The sequence below is a fragment of the Urocitellus parryii genome, chromosome 2 (assembly GCF_045843805.1).
Source record: "Urocitellus parryii isolate mUroPar1 chromosome 2, mUroPar1.hap1, whole genome shotgun sequence".
Lineage (NCBI taxonomy): Eukaryota > Metazoa > Chordata > Mammalia > Rodentia > Sciuridae > Urocitellus > Urocitellus parryii.
The window spans coordinates 120,414,630-120,425,396 of NC_135532.1; the positions used below are offsets into that span (position 1 = coordinate 120,414,630).

The window sequence follows — 10,767 nt, forward strand, 5'->3', positions numbered from 1 at the left end:
TATAATTAATACAACATTGTCTAAATAATGTCATTTTTCACTTCCAGAAAAATTAATTTCTCTACAGCACTTTCCTGATCTTGTTTATTAGAAACCATGTTGCCATAGGTGTGTGAGATTTTCCATAAAATCTTTTATGTATAAAAAAAACTTGTTACCAGTGGAAGTGTCAATATCAAGACAAAATCTTGGAATATATCCTGGTTTCTCTTGTCATGTATTTAGAGACATTCAGAAAACCAGTGACTACTTGTGAATCTTTTCCTTCGAACTTTAGATCTGACTCATCAACAATTCAAGCATACTTAGGGAGGGAAATATATATTTGGATGTCTTTTTCATACATGAAGCAATCAAACCTTTATCCTAACAACAACATCATTCACCTTCAGGAGCTAAATCCTTTTCCAAGAGTCCTAGCTGTCCTTCTCTTTGCTATATATTTATAATGACCAGCTTGCTTAGATGTTTTTAAGCCATGAGAAGTCAAAGAACATCTGAGAAAAAGGTTCCAAAGACTTTTCAATAAAGAGTAGACTAGAAAAACTGACATAGAAAACTAGAACTAAAGTTTTAAACTCTTTCTTCTTAGGAACATTAGATATACTGTGCTTTTTAGAAATGACTAGTCATAACTGATTTGTGCCCATGTGAGCAACTCTTCTAAAATTACTTTGAAAGTAGTGTAACTTGAGAGTTTTTTCCTTTATATGTAATTCAAATGACCTTCATATAAAGAGTCAGCATGTCTGGGGATGTAGCTCAGTGATAGTGAGCTGGCCTAGCATGCAGAAGGTCTTGGAGTTTAAACCCCAGTACTGCAAGAAAAGAAAAGAAAAGAAAAGAAAAGGGAGGGAAGGGAGAAAACAGAAGGGAGGGAGGGAGGGAGGAAGGAAGGAAGGAAGGAATAAAAAAAGGAAAAAATGAACAAAGGGAGGGAGGGATGAAGGAAGGAAGAAAAAAGGGAGAGGACAAGGGCAGGGAAAGGAATGGGTCATTAAAGCAAAAGGGCCAGCAGTACAAATATAAGTATATGACCTAAAATCTTTTGAGACAGTTTAGAAAGCTTTAGAATTTGTGTGGCATCAAACTGAGTGGTATTATGACTGTATAGAAACTTCATAAGAAGCTCCATCTTGGCCTAGCCTAAAGCAAACCCAGGGGTGGGTGGCATGGAGGGGACTCCTCTCTGGCTGAAGTGGAAGGGACCTGAAACTGTGGCGCTTCAGGATGCACTGGGTAGGGAAGAAAGAGGCCAAGACTCCCCTGATGGGCACTTGAGTACCACAAGGCTCCTGGGAGTCATTCACCTTGGCTCGCTCCATCACAACCACCCCCCCTTTACAGGGATTCTCAGTGGTCTGCTCCGTTGCCTGGTGCAGGTTTAAGTTCCTGACCAAACACCACAGCCTATGTTGGCCTGCCTGGGCAGGCAGTGTTGTGGTGGCAAAAGCCAGAGCCATCTTGGCATGATGGAGGCACCAAGGACTGCCCCACAGCCATAATAGAGTGTGGTCCTGGAAGAAGTAGGCAGGGTTTTGGCAGCATTGTCTGAAGACATGAAGCCAGGCCCTAATCCTTATGGTGATCCTTGGGAGTTGGTGATGTGTAGAGCTATTGGATGTTTTGCTCTTCTCTTGTTTTTGTGGAGAAGTTTTCAGTGTGTTAGAAGCAGGCTTTATGTGGGAAGAGAAAAACAGCTGGCTCTAAAAGTTTCTGGACGAATTGAAGAAAAATGTGAACTACTTGAAAAGGTTAGCCTTGTTCAAAAAGAGCATGAAGGCTTAGAGTCAAATTTAAAGGGTGGCAGTTTTGAGAAGGGTCCAAGAGTAGCTCCAAATTTGGAGGCAACCTATAAAAAGCTGCATAGGTCCAAACCTAGCCATGGGGATGAAAGACTCTTTCTAGAAAAAGAGCTAAAACAACAGAAGGCCAAACATTATAAACAGGATGAAATCATGGCAGATATATCGAGAAGGATAAAGTCCCTCGAAGGTGAATTAGAACCCCTCAGATCACAAATAACTGAAACTAAAACAAATTTGAGACTGCTTCAAATGAGTGAGGAAGGACTTCATCTGGCAATGAAAGTAGCTTTGGGGGCTGGGGATGTGGCTCAAGCGGTAGCGCGCTCGCCTGGCATGCGTGCGGCCCGGGTTCGATCCTCAGCACCACATACCAACAAAGATGTTGTGTCTGCCGAGAACTAAAAAAAAAAAAAAAAAAAAAAAAAGAAAGTAGCTTTGGATGAAAGTTCCCAGCTTCAGCAAAGTCACAAACCGAACTTACAAGGAGAAGCTGAAGCATGGAGGGAACAAGGACCTGTCCAATGTAAAGAGAGCACTACATTGGAAGACTCTCAAGTCCATGCAGAACAAGTTCGAAGTGATAAAGAAAATCACATGGAGTCTCTGACTGAAGGCTTGCTGAAGATGAAAGATGGGTCTTCTCCAACCAAGGGAGCCCAAACACACATTGGGAACTTGAAAGGGGGAATGAGGAGTGAATCAGGAATTGGTGCTCACTTGGATGATGAGCCAAAAGGAGCTTTGAAGAAACTGGCTGATGGTGCAAAACTAAAGGCCTCCTTAGAAACCTTAGAAGGACAAAGATATCAAACGTGTGCTTTCTTACCTGAAGTAGAGAAAACAAAGGAAGACCTTAGAGAACAGATTAGAAGTCTGAAGACTGAACAGGCAACCTTGCTGTCAGAGAATACATGGCTTGAGGGTGAGAATGAGAACCTTCAGCAGAAATTTAAAGTCATGATAGAACACTATCAAGAAAATATAATGAAACTCCATGGGATACTCAGAGTAGAGGAAAATTACCGGGTGGAGCAAGAGAAGAAACTTTCTAAGGTCAAAGAAGAGATGGGCCATATGAAGAAAGAGCTGGAGACCTACAGAAAGCGAGCCAAATATCTTGAAGAAGAATTGGAGAGAACCATTCAGTCCTGTCAGTTGCAGATTATTTACTCTGAGAAAAAAGCACATGAGAGTGAGTTGGCGGCTTGGATTGCTGAAAGAAACCTCCATTATTTCATGAAACAAAAGGCTCGCAATGGACAAATGTTAACTGAAAGGGAGCTTCAATTTGAACTTGTAGAGAAAGATCCCTGTGCACTTGGTGTTTCAAAGGCACATTGGGCACAAAGAATTCCCCCAATGGTCCCTCACCATTGGGTCCTCCTTGGCAAGGTGGATGTTATTCGAATTATGGTAGACCATCGCGACCAGCAGAACTCAGAAGTTCTAATATGCCTTCTTTGGATAAAGAGGATGGGCCTCTGTCTTCAGAAAGTCAATCCAGTAGAAAGGAGACCAAAGTCGATCTTGGTGATACCAATGTGCCTGATTCATCTCTCTCTGCTGAAAACCAAGCAACTGGCTCTGGCTCATTGTTGGCACCTTTCCCTTGAGTCAGAGGTGAATTGTATCCTGTGGACCCCAGGAGTCAGTTCATGAGAAGAGGACCATTTTTCCCTCTGCCTCCTCCAGGAAACAGGTATGGAGCACCTCGAGATTATTTTCCACCAGGCCCACCACCCCCTCCATTTTTTCCAATGCCAGATGTCTATGCATGGAAGTGTTTTCCTCAAGACCTTCCCCCAAGAGCTGGATTTCCTCCCCCCACCCCCGCATTCTGAAAGTAGAAGTGAGTTCCCTTCAGGCTTCATTCCACCTTCATGTGAGCCTGCTACTGAACATCAACAAGAAACCTGATGTTTTTGATCTCTCTTCAAATGTAATTTGACTCACCTCTCATTTTTACTTTTTAAGTAACTGCTTTTAATTAAGTGATTATACTTTTGCTCCAATTGAAGCTAAATAAAACTATAATTCTTAGGATAGTATTTTGGAAATAAAGATGGTTTAAATATGATACTATGAGTAAATTATTTCCATTCTATTTTACTCTAAAGAGTACAGCATTGAATTTGATTAATCCAGGATTCCATAAACAACAGTGGGAGTTTCAGGTACGTCCTCTAGCCTTTGAGGATATTTTAAATGCCCAACAAAGGCAGTCCCTTTATACAAAGAAGTGTATTTACTGTGATTGTAGCACTTGTGAAAGGAACTTTATGCTTAATGAAAGATTTTCATTGATTTACAGTCTTGTGGGGCATGTCAGCTAGTTTTTCCATAAAAGAATAACTACAGCATATTAAGAGTAAACCAGAAAACACTACTAAACATGTCATGGAAGTAGGAGATCTCAAATACAAAGAAAGTTGCAGTTCTCAGGAAACATTTTAGAATTGGAAACCACAATTTAAACTCACTCTGTTCCCATTTTCCCTGAGTCATTGTTGATGACATCATCTTCTTCTTCCTCTCCTCCTCCTCCTCCTCCTCCTCCTCCTCCTCCTCCTCCTCCTCCTCCTTCTTCTTCTTCTTCTTCTTCTTCTTCTTCTTCTTCTTCTTCTTCTTCCTATTGTCCCTATTCTTCTTTGTGTTCTTCATCTTTGAGTTCTTCTACCTTTAATTAATTAGTCACTCAATTAATTAATTTTATGTGGTTCTGAGGATCCTATTCAGTACCTTGCATGTGCTAAGTGAGCGCTGTGCCACTGACCCACAACCCCAGTACCTATCTTTTATATTTTATGCCCATTTTCATGAAATTCAGAATTGCATTCTGCTGTGGTTCACTGATATGGGTTTAACTAGTCTTTTGTTTTTTGGGAGATATTTGTAAAATACACCTGAATAATTAGGACACTGAAATAAGAATTAAACACCTACTTCTCAGCTTTTGGTATTCTTAGATTCAATACTCATAAAATGACTCTGCCAAACTACTTTAAATTTTTTTAAATGCTCACTCTCAACTTCTATTTCATTGCCAACAAGTGACAATTGGCCAACCTGCACCAACCCACAGAGAACACTTTGAACAAGGTTTCCCCACTAGAGACCGAGGAAGAACATGTATTTAAAATACCCTAACTATAGTTAAAGCTTTATTCAAATGTTAAATATGCTCTCTAAATGTGTGTGTGCGTGTGTTTAAAGTATACATTTAAATCTAAAATAAATGCAGTATTATAACCTCCTTCTTAAAAATAAGAAGCAGCTTTATTACATTTGAAGCACAGTGAAGAATCTGCCTGATACTTGAGCCCAAAATTAATAGAAATGAAAAAAATTCGGGCCTTGAAAAAGAAAGTCTACACTTTTAATAAATCTAATAATTCTTTTTTCCCTCAAGAGTCACACTGGTTGTCAAATCAGTCCTTACTTGCCAGCATAAAACATTACTTGCTTGAAGTAAGTGGGTGAAAGTTCCACAGTTATGGTCTGTATAAAATGAACTGATGGTCATTCACTGATTGTTATCCAGAACTACTTTTGCCCTAACTACTATTGGTGAATATTTTCTCATATAGTTCATGTCTTATACCAGTCAACTGGAAAGAATATAATTTCAGGTTGAAATCCAAATGGAAATAGCGAAATACCATGATACAGTCCACTAACAAGATTTTGCTTCAAGAGAAAAGCCGTGAAAGTCTGTTCCAAACAAAACACCACTTGCTTACTAAATCAGCTTCCAACTCTGTAAATGACAGTTAAGTAAAACAAAACAACATTTGTGGGAGGCCATCCTTGCACGTGATTTGAGTTACCTCCATGGCTGGGTGAGAGGCGTTTAGACACAGCTGTGTCAGAGCTTTCCCCACCCTTCTCCAGGTCCAAGGACTTGTCAGTGCAAAGGCATGTCTGGACACTGCCCCGAAGACCCAATCTTTGCCCCTGACCTTGGGCTGCTGCCCCTCTTAACCTTCATTGGATGGGATTTTCCCTGGAATTTTTTGTGTCTCAATAAAAGTCCACTCCCTGGCATGTTCTCCCTCTTGCTGGCCTCTTCACTAAACCTTGTTACCACATTTGGTGGCTGGAGGTGGGAGCTAGGAGAAGCCATCCCAGAGTTGGTATTAAAAGTAATTAGAGTCTTGTCTCTTTAATTTAGAACTACCTAGCATTTACTCATGAATCGAACCTTCTTTAATAATGTCAGTGCTGGTCACATGGTAGAGGTGGCACCCTGAAGTGAGGCTCAAGAATTAAATCGACTAGGTTGACTTAGAGAGCATGCTATGCAAATGCACAATTTGTGACAATTTATAGGGTCACAGAAGTACCAGGCAGTTTTTGGAATGAAGGGACTTAAAAAAAATTAATGATGGGGAATTCAACTTCTACTGATAAAAATATGTATTTGACTAGTTTAGAGACAATAATTAATCAGAAGGGAAAGCAAGTTAAAAGACTCAGTTTCCACAATTCTTAAAGGTTGTAAGTGAATTTTGCCCAAGGTTTTGTGACCAAGATTCACCAAGTTACATACATGGGACAAATTAGGAAGGAAATTACATAAAATTTACCTTTCTATTGAATTACCTGGAAATTTTGAGAATATTTAAAAGGTTTAGACTGCTTTATAGATGTGTCTTTTGATTACATGGGGGCATAGTCCCTGGCCCCCTGAAGATCTATTGAAAGGTATTCAGAGAGCCATTGAGTCTATTCAAATAGAAAAATTGCCTGATGCTAAGGAAATTGTGGCTAAAAAATGTCTTTTCCTCTAAGCCAGTTAAAGACTAAAACAAATTATATTCCAACAAAAAACCTTGGGACAAACCCAAAAGTAAAAAATGCAGGCTTACCTAAACCAAATGGGAGTAGTCAGAAGGAATACCATAGAGAGGGGGCTCTGGGTGGATAGAAGGTCCTCCTTCTGGAGAGGAGAATCCAGAGGAGATTCATAGAGAGATAGAAAGTTCTCCTCCAGGAGACTTACAAGCTCAGATTCAAGATGGCAACAGGGAAGAATCCATGGAGGAATCACAGTCTGAGGGAGAGGAATCAGACAGTGAAGTCCAGGATTTTCCAGGGAATTTTAACAGGCTGTGCTTAACAGCACCTGTCCCGGCCATTCGAATTCAGCCATTGTATGTTAAAAGGAGGAATTTTAACAGCTACTCTGAGATGGTGATGACATTACTTACTTTGTTCCAGTGGGGAATTAGAAAGGCACAGGAAGCTGGGTAAGATACTAGTGACTTTCAACTCTTTCAGGTTCTTGAACAGGTTAATGATCAGGACCAGGGTGTTCACGTCCACGCGGTAATTCCTTTTAAAACTATTAAAGAGTTAAAAAACGCCTGTGAGGTCTGTGGTCCAAATTCACCATTCATGCAGTGCTTGCTTGAGACTTTCTGATCTCAACCACTCCAACCGGGTGACTGGATTTCTATTGCTAGAACTTGGTTGAGTGGGGGGGATTTTTTACGTTGGTGGTCTTATTGGACAGACTTTTGTTCTGAGCAGACAGAAAGGAATCGGAGGCAATATCTTCAAACACCCATGGACATGTTTTTAGGAACAGGTGTATTTATTGATTTGGAAAGGCAGCCAAATTATGAATTTGTGGTTTATGATCAGATTACAGCCTGTGCAAAGTTTGCCTGGAGACAGGTTGCCTCCAGGGACCAATCTAGCTTAGTTCTGACTAAAGATAAGCAAGGTGCCAATGAACTTTATTCTGATTTGGAGCGTAGCTCTACCAAACTGCAAACCACTCCATTGTAGATTCAGGTGCTTGTGAGTTTATTGTTAAGCAATTGGCATTTGAAAATGCAAATAAATATTGTCAAAATGTTCTCAGACCCCATGGAAAAAAGGGTAAGGTTTCAGATTTTGTTTGTGTTCTGATATCAACCCAGCCCATTTACAAACAATTACACTCGCAGCAGCTTTAAAACAAACTCTGCAGCCCCAAGAATTATTACGCAGACCCCGCAGGAGATGCTTTCATTGTGGGAGGAATGGAAATTACATGCAAAATTGTAAGTCCGAAATTTTAAGCCCAGGGCTCCCTCTGCTGCTGGTAAAAGATATTACAGAATTGAAGACCACATGGCAGGCCAACATGGCACTGATCAGCTCACCTTCTGCCCCTAACTTCTGCCTAGGAGGGAGTCAAGAAACTTCCGGTCAGCCCATCCCCAGGCCGGAAAAACATGAAAACCAGGAGGAAGGTCTTACAATTTAATGTCATCACAGCCAACCATAGAGAGCCGCCATTTCTACCAGAGTGGATCTCAAAATTGCTTTACAACCCTCAATGATAATTAAATTAATTCTGAATTAGAGCCACAACAAATCCCTACTGGGATTTTCAGGCCACTCCCTAGAGAAAGTATAGGGTTAATGTGGGGACATAATAATTTAAAAGGGCCATCGAGGTGATATCTGCAGTAGTAGATTCTTATTTTGAGGGGGAATTAAATGTAACTGTAAAGTCAAATTTTACCCTTCAGCTTACTCCAAAAAAACATATTTACTGAATTAATTTTGTTATCCTGTAATTTGGATGGACACCCAAAAATAAATTTGGTTTCCAAACTGCCAGACAGAGTGTACTGGTCTTAATAGGAATGCCTCCTATTGGAATTTAAAATTAATCATTAAAAGTTCAAAGGTGTAGGGGACACTGGAGCAGATATATCAGTCCTGTCTGGTCACTTCTGCCCTAAGAATTGGCCCTTACATAGACAAATCTCACAGCCTGATCAAAGTGCGAATTATCTCCATTGAGAGGATCCTGATGGGAACAGTGGAGTTTTAAAACCTTATATGTTAGAGTCCTTACCAGTAAACCTATGGGGAAGACACTTATTATGCAAAATAGGATTATTATTAGTAACTCCAAATTCTATGAGACCATTTGAGGAAATTGATCAAGGGCTTCTTCCTGGAGATAATGGGGAAAATTATCAGGAAGAATATCTGCTTACAAACCACCTCCTTGACAGAGATTAGTAAATACTCCAAACCAAAAATTTTACTGGAGGCCTGAGCATCTCCCCAATTCAAAAAAACAGCAAAAAGATCAACTGGCTCACATAAGAGCCTGTATGGATTTCTCTTCTCAGTGGCCCATCTCAGGAGAAAAGCTTAAAATAATTCATATGTTAATTGAAGAAAAACTTCAGGTCATATAGAATAAATGCTTAGCCCTTGGAACACCCCCATTTTTGTTATTAAGAAAAATAATGGGAGGTTTCTACAGGATTTAAGGGCAATAAACCATGCAATTCAGCCTATGGGATCATTGCATCCTGGACTTCCTTCCCCCACAGCAATTCCTTTAAATTATAGCTTAATGGTAGTAGATCTAAAAGATTGTTTTTTCTCAATAAGGTTGCATCCTGAGGATTGTGAAAAATTTGCTTTCAGTGTCCCAGCAATTAATTTTAAAGAATCTGTTAAAAGATATTGCTGGAAGGTTTTGCCTCAAGGGATGCATAAAAGTCCAACTTTATATCAAAAATTTGTGGGTCAAGTGATAGCTCCTATAAGAGGTAACTTTCGTGAAGCATACATTATTCATTTTATGGATCATATATTATTGGCTCATGCTAATCCAGAAGTACTTTCAGAAATTTTTACTCAGCGGCTTCACTTACAGCAATGGGTTTGTGCATTGCTCCTCAAAAGATACAAAAGATGCCTCGCTTTCAATATTTGGGTCAGAAAATTCAAGGACATAGAATCTGTCCTCAAAATCTACAGATAAAAGTTAAAGAGTTACATACCCTTAATGATATTCAAAAACTTCTAGGAGATATAAATTGGATTAGGCCATCCTTAAAACTAACTACTTCTCAATTAAGTCCTTTATTTCAGATATTGCAAGGAGATCCTTCTCCAACCTCTCCTTGTCAGCTGACAGTAGAGGCTAGATCGTCTTTAAAAAAGGTTGAAAGTACAATTCAAAATGCACAACTTACCAGAATTAATCCTCAAGAACTAGTATATTTATTAATATTCCCAACTGTGCATACCCCTACAGGAGCCATATGGCAAAGATTGGGAGTTATTGAGTGGATTCATTTAGCCCACTCTCCCAAAAAGATAATTATGAAAAAATTGTGCTATGACACCTGCAGGATTTCTTAGCAATATTTTGACTTACAGTGAGGGTGGTATTCAAAAAGATGTTTGGCACTTAATTGCTGCCTCAGAATTCTTACATTTTACAGACAAGCCTCTACCAAAATTTGTTGGCAAGAACTATAAGGAAGGATCTTGCTATGGCTTTTGAGCCTGTGTCCAATCTCCTTATGTTTTAATCATGGGAAATGTAAAAATTAAATGGATAGATGACAGATATGTTGTAACATGTAACAAATGTAACTTAGCAAATTGTATTACTAGATATAATAGAAGAAAACTAGTGCTGGTACTTCATCAGCCCTCTTTTGTTTTATTGCCTGATAATATTTCAGAGCCATGGTATTCTGATGCTGGTTTTCAAGTCTTACAGCAAATTCATACCCAGCTAGTGAGACCTAGATGAGCCATTGGAAGTATAATTGTGAGAGTCACGGCCTTGGTTTCTTTCATTGCATCCACAGTCACAGGCTCGATAACTTTATCTCAAAATATTCAACATGCAAAATTTCTTAATAATTTAGCCCAAAATACTTCCAAGGCTCTGAACAATCAAGTAAATATTGATGAAAGGATTAAGACTCAGTTAAATACCTTAGAGGTGACTGTTATAAATATAGGAAATGAACTTTCGGCTCCAAAGTTTAAAGAAAGGCTTAAATGCCATGCAAGTTATAAATATGTGTGTGTTACAGCTGCCAAGTACAATGCTTATCTCTGCGATTGGGAGAAGGTTAAGAGCCATTTGTTGGGTATTTGGCAAAATAATAATAATTGTTTGGGTCTTTTGAAACTCCAT

The 10,767-nt window shown here is 39.4% G+C and overlaps 1 pseudogene; it reads left to right on the forward strand.

The window, feature by feature from the left end:
• Window positions 1–1,472: 1,472 nt before the first annotated feature.
• On the forward strand, window positions 1,473–3,725 carry LOC144253400 (melanoma inhibitory activity protein 2 pseudogene; annotated as a pseudogene).
• Window positions 3,726–10,767: the final 7,042 nt, after the last annotated feature.